The sequence below is a fragment of the Rousettus aegyptiacus genome, unplaced genomic scaffold (genome assembly GCF_014176215.1).
Source record: "Rousettus aegyptiacus isolate mRouAeg1 unplaced genomic scaffold, mRouAeg1.p scaffold_m13_p_5, whole genome shotgun sequence".
Lineage (NCBI taxonomy): Eukaryota > Metazoa > Chordata > Mammalia > Chiroptera > Pteropodidae > Rousettus > Rousettus aegyptiacus.
Window position 1 is genome coordinate 67,595,751 of NW_023416308.1, and position 14,502 is coordinate 67,610,252.

Consider the following 14,502-nt stretch of genomic DNA (forward strand, 5'->3'; position numbering starts at 1 on the left):
TGGGATTTAAGTTCTCACTTTGCTCTCAGTAAATGTTTATTCTTATTCTTTCCCCTTGTAATGTTTCAGAATTACCACTTCTATAGATCAATCTTTAAACACACTCCTTTGTGAAACTTTGTTTAGCTAGTCTCTTCCTTCTCATTGTCTACATACATTTCTCCAATGCTTTTTATGTAATTTAGTTGACTTTATTCTACTTAGGTTTTTTTATAATTGAGATATAATTGACATATATCATTTTTTCAAGTATACAGCATAATGATTTAATATTTGTATGTATTGAAAACGATCACCACAATAAGTTTAGTTAACTTTTATCACATAGTTATTAAATTATTTTTCTTATGATGAGAACTTTTAAGATTTCTCTCAGCAACTTTTAAATACTCAATATAGTGTAATTAACTGTAGTCACCATGCTGTGCCTTACATCCTTTTGACTTACTTATTTTATAACTGGAAATTTACACCTTTGATCACTTCATCCATTCCCTTCCCCAACCCCACCTCTGGCAACCACCAATGTATCTGTTCTCTGTTATCTGTGAGTTCAGTTTTGTTTGTTTGTTTTAGATTCTACATAGAAGTGAGATCATAAAATATTTATCTTTGTCTAACTTATTTTAGTTAGTGTAATGTTTTCAAGATCCTTCCATGTTGTAACAAATGGCAAGATTTCCTTCTTTTATGGCTGAATGAAATTCCATTGTACATTCCACATTTTCCTAGGTTGCTTCCCATGTCTTGACTATTGTAAATAATACTTTAATGATCCACATTCCTTCTTCCGCTCTCTTTCTTTCATATTCAAGAAGATATCCTCCCAATATCCTTCTATGTACATAAGGATTTCTTCCACGTGTTGATCAAGTTCTTTTTCTGTGTTCCTTTCTGGGACCACTAAGTAATATTACCATCTCCCTGCTCTGAACATCCATAACATGTATTATTTTTTAACTCTTATTTATACCATATTACTATAGATCTTATAATCATGTTTCTATTCCTTTAATAAATATGGTACCTGGCTCTGTGTAAGCTTGAGGAATCTGCAGAGAAAAAGACCTAGATTGTGTACTCAATAATTCATAGTCTTCTTGGAGAAACAGATGCAAAGACAAATAATTACAATTAAATATAAGTGCTCTAGGATGTGTTTGCAAAGTACTATAGATGCATGTCCTTTCATCCAATTAAATTATATGCTGTTAAATGGCAGGGCCCTGTTTTATATTTTTTCTCTAAATCCTCTTCTAGTACATCTAGATGAATATTAAGTAGTTATTACACATTTACTGCCTTGAATTCTTCTGTGGAGAGTTTTAATATTATAGAGAATTTTTAGATGCCTGAGAGGGAATATTATCCAAAAACAATCACCATTAAGATTCTGTATAAAGCCACCAAGCCCATGGAAACCCTAGGAATAGAAATAGACCCTTGATTTGTTTAGAATCTATCATTTACAATTGTAAAGCAAAAGTTCCTGAGCATTTAAGCAAATTTAATCTCTATATAATTTTGTGTCTAATGGGGATCTGTGTGACAAGCCAGGCTTAGAAATAGGAGCCAGCATGGTAAGTAGGTGTCTTTTACTTGTAGTGCTTGCCAAAGGTCAAATATTGAAAACACACCTAAAGAAGCACATTTTGTTCAAACTGAAATCCAATATAGGTTCGTCAAGCAAAGTCATCTTGGAGACTAGTGCTTAGAACTTGGGTATGTCATCAACTATCAGGATGATGGATGTCTTTTGGTAATTGTCAAAATGTGTAGTCAACAAACAGTATACTAATTCTGTAACTAAGAATACCACACCTAGAGAAACCTAGGTATTGGCCACTGGAATCTTGTAGGCAAGATAGGGCCATTTAAAGACACTTAGATCAAAATGCCAACTAGAACATGTAAAAAAGGACTCTCACTAGAGTTCACTCCATGTTTTATTGACATGGAGTTTCTACTTCCTCCACGGAACATCTGTGTCTTTCTGGCTGCATACTGAGCTCACTTTGAGGACTAGAAATAATGGTGATTGAAAGATCACAGCTTATTAGCTTAATGTTTGCTTAGCCTTTTGCTGGAGCCAAGCACAAACAACACAGAGACAAATTTGGAAACCCTAAGTTCCAAGAAAGAGTTTTAACTAACTATGCTAAATAAATGCTGTGGGTTCATGTGGGATTCTATAATCAGCAAGTGTTATTACATGATCACAGAGCTGGTCTTACATGTAAATAATATAAACATTTTCCTGTAGGAGGTAATTTGAGGACTCTGCAACCACCACCCCTCTCTAGAGTTTGTTCATATGGGTTCTTTGAATGATTCATAAACTTGGACTTGGGAATGGAGGATTAGAACTTGCTGTAATGGGGCAGGAGAGATGAATAAAAGGCCAGGAAAGGTACCCAAAGCATAATTTTTCCAAAAAGCAGTCCTAAATTAATAACTACTAATATGTTTTGAATATACTCTACTTTAAATACAATATTAAGCAAATTATGGAATTTTTCATTTATTTTTTATAAAACTCCAGTAATAAGTGTACTACTAGTATCCTAACATCCCACATCTACTAGGTAGCCAATTGGAATTCAAGCACAGATCTATCTCCTTTTAAAGCCTGCTGTACTCTACTACCTTCCTGTGCACAAGCGCATTATCTAGGGTCCATGGCTCCACTTAGGAAATTAAGGGATCAAAGTCCAGTGAGTATAGTTTTGCTGGCTGATATATGGCTTTCCAGAAATGGCCACAGCAGTCATACCATGATAAGATAGGTCTCAATGAGTAATTTCTACATATTTTTTTTGTAACTTAAAAATGTTTACATTCACTTATTGAAGGGAAGAACACCAGCTTTCTGTCAGTCCTGATGCTACATGCAAGGGACTAAGACTGGTTTCTGATGTGGGCAGTAACTATGTAAACAACTTGATGTAAGAAAAGAAAACAATTCCCTGGGAATACAGAGGAGAGAGTGACCCATTTTGCCTGAGAGGGTGAGGAGATCTCAAAGAGGAGGTAGCATTTGAGTTGGACTTCAAAGGAATTGGCCTCAGCCTTCTAAAGCTGAGGAAACAAGCTCAGAATAAAAGTGAGGTGGACCTATACAAAGTACTGGAAAATGGACCATAAATGCGCTGTTTTGTTCTATAAAGCAATGTTTTATTTTTAAATATCACGTATAATGTAGACTAAATTGTGTATAGATGCTAATAAATGAGGTAAGAAAGTGAATGCAATTTACAACCATAAGTTATAATTAGCAATCATTTAATGATATAGCAAAATATACTGAGGCCATGCAGTAGTGTATTGAGATAATATAAGTGCAGTGGTTAAAAGCACAAATCCTGGAGCTAGCAAGACTAGACTTGAATCTTGTACTATCTGAGCTTGGGAAAGTACTTAATTTTCTGTCTTCATGTTCTTCCTCTATAACAGAGAAATCATATTTGTATCTTTCTCATAGAGTTATTGTGAGGGTAAAATTGATTGGTTCATATGAAGAGCTTAGGATAGTGTTGTTCACCTAGTGAACATTTAATAAATGTTTACTGTTTATATATTTGAAAAAAGAAAATTTATATCTGAACTCTGATTTAAATATACATGAAAAAGATCTCTTATTTTCTTGAGCCACTGGTTTGAAATGCAACTGATTTTAGACTTTACCTTTCTGAAGACTATCGCCTTACAAATTTTCAAGCAAAACCAGCTTTTGAAATTTTACTATTTTAGGATCATAAATTTCATATGGTAATGTGTTTTCTGTTACCTCAGGTGAATTAAATTTCCTATTTAGTCCTCATATTTTTATCCATTGGTTGGACAATGTGTGTTGTAAAGCTTTTTTTTAGGCTGAGATTTTATGATTGTCTGAGGTAAGTTTCCTCCTTTAGTACATACCTAGTGCCTACAGTAACAAAGGGCAATGTTAGTATTTCCATTTTAGAAACAAAGAGCTAGAAACACAGAAAAGCCAAATTATGTCCTAGAAAGTTGAAGACAGAGGCAAGATTATGACATAGGTTTATCATGTGAAGTTGGTCGAGGTCCATGGTGGTCTAGGGAAAAGACAGTGATTATTGGTGTCTAATACATTTTGGTTCAGATTTGACCTGGGTTCATACCTAAGCTGTTTTGTTTCCTACTGGCAGATCTATGAATAATTTACATATAGTTAATGAGCTTCAGTCTTCTGTAAAAACAGGGCTAAGATACCAACGTAATGCTTAGATTAGATCCTCCCTAAGTATGAGCTTTTTTTTTTTTCCCCCCATTCGGAATTGCCTCCCTTGTGAAAAGCTTGCTATTTGAACTTTCTGTACAAACATTCACCTATGTTGATTTTCAAGAACACTGTTCAGCATTTTGCTCTGCTTGAGATTATTGCTAGAGTGTAAGAAACCTCAAGTGAAGTGTCTGGGATTGTAAAAGCATTTGTCAAGCATAATTGGAAGAACCATGCAGATTTATGGTTCTTAATTCAGGTGGAATTAGGTGCTGCATGGGGTCCTTAATCACAGCCCGATGACTAGCTGTGGTGGTCAGGGTCTTCCTCACAGGCCCCTCATCTTCTGGAAACATGCACCTCCTTTCATTCCCTGTTAAAACTTCATCTGATGTGCTTCTTCAGAACCTCAGAATTATATTTCAAGTGTACCAATGTGTATTTTTGCCAAGGTCAAATAATGTGTATTTTACCAACTGGCAAATAAAAGATCAGCTAATGGATATAATGTGCCCATTTATAAGTTATTCTCCTATCAATATTTTTTGAGTCTTTGGCAGTTGCTACTACTGTGAGCTAGTAGAGAGCTGGCAGATGACCAAACAATTATAGAAGTAGCAAATATTCACAAACTCCAGAAGCAATCAAGCTCCATTTGGCAGCTTCATTTGTAGGAGGGTTGGGGATATTTATATCTGCGATTCTTTTTATCCACATATATCGCAGTCTTATTTTTTGTTGATAATTTTGTTGAATCTGGTTTACGAAATTAAATATGTTAATAGTATTAGTTCTTCTGAGTGTTCAGCTTCCTAAACAATTTTGAGAAGCACTGCCCTATTTCAGGAAGTCTAGAACCCTCTGTTTGAGGCTGTCAAATCAATTTATTCCCATTTGTTTAGTGGCTATATAGTGTTATAATTAAGAGTATGTACTCTGGAGTCCAAGTATCAGAATTCCAGCTTTGCCACTTACCAGCCATGTAACTTTGGCAGGTTACTTGACCTACCTTGGCTAAAGTTGACTCATTTGTGAAATAAGGATAATAAATAAGACCAAGAGTTGTTATGAAGATTAAATATATTGATACTCATAAAGTATTTAGAACAATGACTGGGACAAAGTAAGTACTCAGAGATATTACTATCGAGTACTGTTATTAGTACTAGGCATTGGGAAAGATACTGCAATGCAAACAGTACTTTCCTCTCTTCAAGCCTATAGCCTCGTATGAGGGTCAATAAACTATGGCCCATAAGCCAAATCTAGCCTGTCATTTGTTTTTATAAATAAAATTTTATTGTAATACAACTATGCTCATTCATTTACACATTATCTATGACTCTTATCATACTTCGAAAGTAGACTTGAATAGTTATAGCAAAGATCATGTGGCCTACAAAGGCAAAACTATTTACCAACTGGCCCTATATAAAAAATGTTTTCCAAACTCTTATCTGGTGGAAAAGGCAAACATATCAACTAATAAATTCTTATGTACTATGGCAGATGGGCTTAGTACAGTGCCTAGCATATATTATTAATTGCCTACCCTGTGCTTGATAATGTTTCAAGTGATGGAGATGCGGCAGTGGATGAAAAAGATAAAAAAAAATCTCAATCCATGTTGAGCTAAGATCCTAATGAGGAAACATAAAATAAACAAGATAAATTAGTAAAGCATCACAAAGTTCAAGTAGGAGTCCCAGTGCTTAGAGTAGCATCACCCCAATGTCTAGTGGGGTTAAGGCCACCTGTAATCAGGTCCTATCCAAACCTAGTCAATCTTAATTTCTGCCCATAACCTCTGCTCAATAAAGCACATATCTTTATTAACCCTGCACAAGGCTTTGCACAGAGTAAATGCTGAAGATTTGTTGAATGCATAAAGGTATGTCAAGGTCAGAGCTTTTTCTCCTCTAAAATGTCTTCCCTCACTATTATTCCTTAAGTCCTGTTCATATTGCTATTTCATTATGGGAGAAACTGTGTCATGGCCATTTGCTAAAAGCTCCTAGATAAAAGGAAAAGCAGAGGTCCATGCAGAGGTCCTAGGTGAGACTTGAGGTTGTTCTTATAGAAAAGGTAGGATTAGAGTGGGTAGAGGATTATAGATAAGAGCTTTGTAGGACATAGGAGATTCATAATGACCAAGACTGACATAAGAAGGGCAATAAAATCAAGCAGAAAGAGAAATGTGATAATAGTTTATAAAGGAAACATGGAGAGGCAGGTAGAAGAGTGTGTTCATAGAAGAGGGAATAGCATATGCTAAAGCTCAGAGATAAGAGAGAACTTGGTAAAGTTGAGGAACCTGAAGCATTTCAATTGGCTGGAGCATAGCATTGAAGAAGGGCAATGGTGAGGAGTAAAGCTATATTAGGCTAGCGAGAGAGACCTTGTAAGCTATAAAATTAGGAAAGCATTGAAGGGTTTTAAGAAAAGGAATGATATGATTAGTTCTGTATTCTAGGGAGATCATATTGCCTGCAATGTGGAAAGTAAATTAGAATGGAACACGAATAGAAGAATGACTATGACCTGCCAGGTGCTAAATTTTTATTATTCCACTTACTATTCACAACTGCTCTGCAAATTAGGGATCATTATTTCCTTTTTATTGATGAAGAAAATAAAATTCAGAGAGATTAAGTAAATTGTCCATGGTTATAATGCTAAAATGTGGATGGATGAGCTGGGATTCAAATTAGGCTTCTCAAGAGATAAATCATATTTATTCTGGCTAATCCCCTATATCTCCCCCAGCATGGCATAGTGGCGAAAGAATGAGGAGTTGGCTAGATAAAAAGGCAGAAAGGATATTCTAGGAAGAGAGAACCACATATGGAAAACTATATCATGACTGTTATATTAGATACTTAGCAGAAGGTAGAGCTAGAAAATAATGTGGAGGGAAATAATGGTGAGGGATATAACTGATGACAGAACACTATATAATCCCCCCAAATCTTACCTCTAAAAAATGAGCAGATTTGTTTCTTTAAAGAGGTAATTGTAGGGTCAACGTAAAGATGTAGAGAGTGGTAAGAAAGTGCAACCAGGAAGATCAATATGATATTATCGTAATGGTTCAAGTAATAAATGATGAAGATCTAAAGTAAAGACAGTAGCAGGAGAGACAAAAAGGTGGGAAAGGTTTCATGAAACCCAATTTACAAAGTGGAATGAATAAAGTGAGGAGATTAACTTCCTAGAACTAAAAGCACTTTAGGAGACTGGTAGGAAATAAAGTTGGAGAGGGTAGAAAGGCTCTCAGTTCATGAAGTGCCTCCGAGTCTATTAATGTTAAAATTTAGAATAGGTTGTAATGGCAAATGAGAAAATTACTTTCAGATTCCAATTGGTTTCAGGTTGTGGGGTAGATTATATAACCCTCAAGCCATGAGGATCCGGGGCTGTTACTATATAAACATATAATCATGTGTTTGATAAGAATCTTAAAAATTATCAACTATTTTTTGTCTCTATTCCCAACCCCCATTATTTATTTCACATCTGAGAGAACTGAAGATAGAGGCCTAGCCACAAATCCTGGACTTTGTGTTCAGTCCATTTTACACTACATTGTAACATTTAATTCTTGGTGAAATTTGGAATTAAGTGAAGTTCTACATTTAATCTGAAGAACTGAGAAAAAGGTCTTGCTAATAAACCTAGTAGAGATGGTGATGCATTATACTTCTTAGATTTTTCTGGATACTTAATGACTGAAGAAAAAGTACATTGAGGAAGAAGTAAACACAAATGGATTGCTACCCTGAAAGAAGAGAAGAAGCTTTTCATCATTAAATTGTTTATTGCGAAAGGACACATTACAAACTTTTTAAGGTTACCACCTATGGGCAAGAAACAAGCAGGAGAAAATTTATAATTATAGTTTCCTAAATTCTAATTTTCTAGTTTACTAATGACTAGTTTACCAATAAGTGAAGCTCAGCCAAGCGTTTTCAAGAGATAAAGTAGTAATAACTAATAATGTTTTAAATGCAGGAAGAATAAAAGTAGATTTTGATATATATAATAATTTAGTGCCTATTTATATTTTACAATAATCTGCATGTTTATTCATTCTTCAAAATGAATCATATGTATTTGCATATTATTTTTTAAGTTTTAGATATGTAACCTAAAAGAATCACAGACCATTATGTTATAATATACCTTTCAAAGCCATACTTCTAGATGTGAGGACTTATGCATAGCTAAAAATTACATACTGGTCAGTCTTCTCCAACAGGGAAGAATAAAGAGCCAATCAGATATTTTATTTCTGTTTTTGCTTCTAATCTTAATTGAGGTCTATCTTCTTTGCAAATGTTTACCAAGTGTCTACTATTTCATTTACTCCTCACAAAAAAACTATAAAGTACTATTATCCTGAACTTAAACACGTACTCAGAGTTATGAAGTTCAAACTCTTTAATACTGTGATCATGGGTTTTAGATCATGCAAACATAATTTCTCATATTAAAATAGAGATAATTCTTACCATGTAAGTTTGTTGTAAGAATTAGAGATAATCCTTAAAAACCTCTCCATATGGTTCCTAGCTCATGGTGAGCTCTTCTTAATGGTAATGAAGACTTACAGTATAAATAGAAGCATCTTATTTGCCCTCACCCCCTCCCCCACCCAAACAGAAATGGAGAGCTCATTGTCATCTGGTAGAATCTGCCTTAAATAATATCTAGAACACAGCAATATAAAAATAGATTTAAAGTAAATAATTAAACACATAAGAAGGTGATATCCCAAAGTTGGTAAACAGCACTTTTCTTTCAGTAATATGCAATTAATTATGCCCCACCCAAACTTTTCTGAGAATTCATGTCATATAGGCTTATCTCTGGGGCATATTTATAAACACACACACACACACACACACACACACACACACACTCACACACACAAAGGCATATGGGCTTGTAGGAGTGTGTGTGTGTATGGGTGTGGGTGTGGGTGTTTATGAGTACAGGGAGCAAGAGAGAAGCAAAGAAACTGACTCCACAAAGAAAGGAAGATATCTTCTTTGTTCATTCTGTATACTCAATGCCTACTAGAGTATCTGGCACAAAGAGCTATTAGTAGGTGCTCAATAACTCTGTTAAATGAATGCATACAGATTTATAGATATTTATAGTGTATCTGCATATGTGCATGAATATATTAAATTAGCCTCCCTCTTTTAGGAAGTCTATTTGTCATTCACGATTTTTGTCACTGTATAAGTTAGAAAGAACAGGAGATCTGTGTTATATCTATTTTCAAAATATCCTTATTTTACTTTTCTAGTAATGAGACTGAAATAGCCATATTTGCTCTGACTAGGGTTTGGAATAAGGTAACACCCACAGACAGCCAAAAGATTTTTATTAATCTTCTCATAATTAGGAGTTGTTAGAATATTGAAAAAGCAGTATGAAATCTAGCATAGATCAAGAATATTCTTAGCACAGTGCAGATGCTCTAAACTTTAAAAATGCATAAATGTGAGTGACAGTTAAGCAGGTTGTAGTCTAATTTGAGAGTCAACCACATGTGAATAATCAGTATATATTGTTGGAATTATAGCCCTCTTGAATGTGACCTCTTAAGTAACAGCAACAGAAAAAAGAACAATAGCAGTGATGATTTATCAAATATGTATAACATGTCAGACATCTGCAATGTATTTTCCATTCCCTATTTAATTTAAATTGCATCCCTATAACATAGCTTTGTTTTTCATATTTTACACATGAGGAAATCGAGGCTCAGAGAAATGACATAACTTACCAAGTTCATAGTATTTGTAACTGGTAGATTCCAAGACAGACATTCAGGAAATAAATATGTATTTTGTACCTGTCAAGTTACAGACTCAGTTTACAGTGGTGGGCAGAAGAGAAATGGACACTACCACTATGAACCTTACAGATTTAAGCCTAGGTGTTTCTGACTTTGAAGCCTTGAGCCTATGTTAGTTTGCCTCAAAACATGCTACTCTTTAGGGAAATGCCATATATTTATATCAGCTGAATAGGTAGATGACAAAACTTCATATGTTCATTTAAAACCGGACATTTGAGATTAACAAACTGAAGAATTCTTGCTTTCAATTAACTCATTCAAGCCTTGCCCTTGATTTCTTTGGACATGTCTGCCACGTTTTTCTATATCTCTGTAATCAAGTTTTATCTCTGGAAATGCACAGTAGGTTGCAGAAAAGCAGGCAGACAGTAAATTGCTTTCAAAGAAAGTTATACTCTGAAATCTAGACGAAGAGTGACTTACTATGTAGCAGAGAGGGAGAGGAAATGGAAACAGAGCAGAAGTTAGCCTGCAGTGGGAAGGTCTTCCAGCAGCGTGGGAGAAGTATTTGCTATGGCAACTCTTGCATCATCTTGCAGGGGTGGCAGGAATGACTGGAGGGAAAAGAGGACACCTCTTAAAATCCCATCTTCCATTTAATAAAGCTAGAAATCCCATCAAAGATACAGTAGATAGGACCCTCCTCTCCCCCTAACTGGATGGCTGATTTTATGATAACAGACTAATTTAATTATTTAGTGGCCCAGTCCACTTTTCATTGTCACCTGCCATTGCTTTAAGTCAAGTGACTTAATACCAGTTTGTCTGTAAATTTTTTTCTCTAATGAACAATTTGCCTAAATACAGGGTACCCATGTAATTTATCCTCCAAATAGGACATTTTTGAAAATAGAAATGGTTACTATTAATTATACTGGGATAAAGGGGGCAAAACCTAGTGCTAACCCTGTAACAGTTCATAGTGGAAAAGCCAGAAGACTTCAGATCTGCTCTGAGTGAAGATTGTTGACATGGGGAAACCAGAGGTGCAGGGCATTCTGTGTGATTAGTGTGGGGAGAATATTTGTTTTTTTTCTGGCCCTGCATTGGAAGCAGGGGCTAAAAATAGGGAAGCTGTCAGTCATTGACCAAGTCCTGGTCATTTGGAATTGCTGATGCAGTTTTTGGGTCAACAATCTATTGTCATATGTGGCCTGGCCATTGTTCGTTTCTATGTAAAGTCTTTTATACTGAATTGCTTATTATAATATCTTTGGGGAGTTTTAAAGACACTTTATCCTAGTTGTCTAAGATCATTTGTGATGTCATTTTATATTTTTAATAAGTATTCATTAAATTTGCATCATTTGTAGATAATTGTAGTATTTTATATCTTATGTGTCTTCTAATTTATCCCCCTTTGAAAACTTAAAGGAAATTTTAGCCTGTCTACAAAACTTCTGTTCAATAATGATTTTGAATATGTTTAATTTTATTTTGGGGGTACTTCAAGAGATATAAAACCACGCACACAGAGGGCTTGCATTTTAGATAAATTGTTCATTAGGCAAATTTTCTTACATAACAAAAGCATTACCGCTAATAACCTAGTCACTCTTATTCTCTGACTGCTTATACTTTGATACTTCTGGCCCAAATGAGGTAGAATTATTGGCAAGTTTGAGAGGAAGATAGCAGCTACAGATGTACCCTCTTTCCTGTGCATTTTGCTAGAGCAAGAAGATATATGTATGAATTTTACTTAGCACATTTATAAACTTGAACTCTGGTCATATTCCAGTTTTAAAGTCTAATTATTTTGTAGCTGAAGTAAATCTGTATGCTTTTACAAGAAATAAAATGTTACCCATAGGGATCTATTGGCTGAATATTTACCTTTGGTTTGAAATGGAAGGCTTTGAAAATCTAAGAGTTTAATTTATCAGTGGCAGCCAGTGATCAAAGCAAAACTCTTACAATAATAATAACAACAACAATAATAATAATAATAATGATAATAATAATAAAGCTGTATTCAGAATTTGTGTATATTGAAATGGATAATTTGTAACTTTCTTAATTATTTTCCTTGCTGTAGTCTCTTACTGGTCTATATCCATAAAATCTGTATATATGATCTTTATTGAGAATAATAAATAATGGATGATATTTGATTGATTTATGCTGGGTGTCTATGAACCTTGTACTAGATAGATACTGTGGAAACAATAGCAGAATAAAGCAATATGTTCATAAGGCCATGTGTTCTTGAGTGAGATAAGCTTTTGGTCTATAATTTTAAACAAGTTATACAATTTGAGCCTCAGTAACTGCTGGTATAAAATGTTGATCATAATACATACTTCACAGAGCTGTTAGGAGAAACACGCACTGTTAGGTGCTAACTTTTCTTGGAACTGAGTACAGAACTGGGACTCAGGAACCCAGATTATAGTCAAGTTTTACGACTTTGGACAAGTAATCTTTCTCTGGGCCAAAGTTTTCCCATCTATAAAATAAATCGAATCTATCAGGTGCTTTCCAAGTTCCCTCTACCTCTAAGTTTCTCTTTCCAAGGACACAAAGATAGTACAATTGGATGTCATTCATTCACTGTACTTTTCAAACCAGTCTTATATTTCTTATATGCCAAAATATAATTAATTTTCTAGTATTCTAACCTCACTTTTGTTTCTGTTTCTCTTCAAGTCCTATCAAATAAATTTCAAGTCCCTTCATTGGTTAAACGAAATTCCTGTCTCTAACCTATTCTAGCTGAAACCAATCTGCCTACCAATTCCCAAATTCCATAAACTATCCATTTAACTCTCACTTTTGCCCATGGTGTTCCCTTGGAAAGAAATGCCTTTTCTCGTGCTTTAGTTATTAAAGTCCCAGTCATCCTCCAGAGTTAGCTAGGGTGTTAACTCCTCTTTGTAATTTCCTTTGGCCTCTCACTGCCCCTTACAGCACCCCTTTTCTGGTTTCCCACTTGACTCAATGTAGTCTCATAACTACCTAGTAGAAAGTACATATTTCTGGAAGCTAGAAAGCCTTTAGATTGAATTTAATTTGTATACTTTTTTTCTTTATGGCCTTGCAATTTTTTTTTTAGCCCCCAGATGGCTCAGTTTCTTTAACCACTAATTGGGTGTGATGAAACCTATATAATGGGGTTGGTTGTTTTGCAGATTTCATAAACTAATGCATAGAGAGCCTGGAATGTAGTAGTTAATGCTCATTAAGTGCTTGATCATGATTTATCCTTCTCTTATATTTTTCCTTTTCTAACAATTATCTAGTTAGGTATTTTATTTTTGTAATTAATTTGAAAACCTCTAAAATACAAGGATTATGTTTTATTCTTTATAACAACAACTTTTTTTTTTTTTTTTTTTTTTTTTTTTAGGTGAGGCAACCCTTGGTTGACCTCACAGATTGCAAAGACCTTGCCAGTTTATAATCCTTTACTTTATTATTTTTTATACCTACAGCACCTGGTCTTCCTAAGTGGACTCCCATCTAAGTATTAACCAGGCCTGACCCTGCTTAATTCTGAGATCAAATAGGATCAGGCTTGTTCAGGGTAGCATGGCCATAGACAACACAGCAACTTCTTACAGTCTTTTTCTAGCTAAGAAGTGATTTTTCTTATTATTTATTCTTTTGAATTTCAAAAGTTGTGCTCATTGTAGAAAAATAAGCATGTTCAGAAACTCAAAAGAAAGAAAATTAAAACTACTATAAATCTCATAATCGTGAGATAACTACTTTGTTATTTAAATATTTTTCTGTGTGTCCATGTGTGTATGTCTACTGAAAACATGTATCATGATTTTTCAAAATAACTTATTATATTGAACATGTCATACATCTCTTTCTTATTAAATATACACCATTATATTTTAAAATATTCATGATTTCCATTGATTTAGTGATGAAAATCCACATAGCTAAATCTTTACTTAATAATTTCTTTGCCATATGTTCCTGTAAGTAAAATTTTCAAGTAGAATGATATGTGTATTTAAGGCTTTTGTTTCATATTATTCCCTCCCATGTACTTGCATCAATTCCCATACTAACCTATACTGTTTAGTAAACGCTACAAAGTACTTTAGAATTCACTAAAATATTTAATCCTCATCAAAATTTTTGTAGTAGAAATTATTATTCTTATTTTACCTATTTTATAATAAGGCCAAATGAAACATTAAGGGACCTGTTCAGTGACACATTTATTTAATGGCAAAGCTAGGAACTCTTATACGGTGTTCTCAGCCTAACATTCTTTTTCTCTATACAACAGCTTTATTCATTCATCCATTCATTTTATCACTTAATACATATTTTGAGTGTCTAGCTAGCCGATAACAATATTGTGCTGAACACATTTCCTAACATCATGGAACTTATAACCTGGCAAGGAAAGCAAACATTAACTGAA

The 14,502-nt window shown here is 34.3% G+C and overlaps 1 protein-coding gene and 1 pseudogene across 9 annotated transcripts in view; one reads left to right on the forward strand and one right to left on the reverse strand.

Moving 5' to 3' along the window:
- The window catches only part of DLG2 (discs large MAGUK scaffold protein 2), a 1,668,408-nt gene that overhangs the window by 460,030 nt on the left and 1,193,876 nt on the right, over positions 1-14,502 (forward strand). The window lies entirely within an intron of this gene.
- Positions 13,541-13,658, reverse strand: LOC118603477 (annotated as a pseudogene).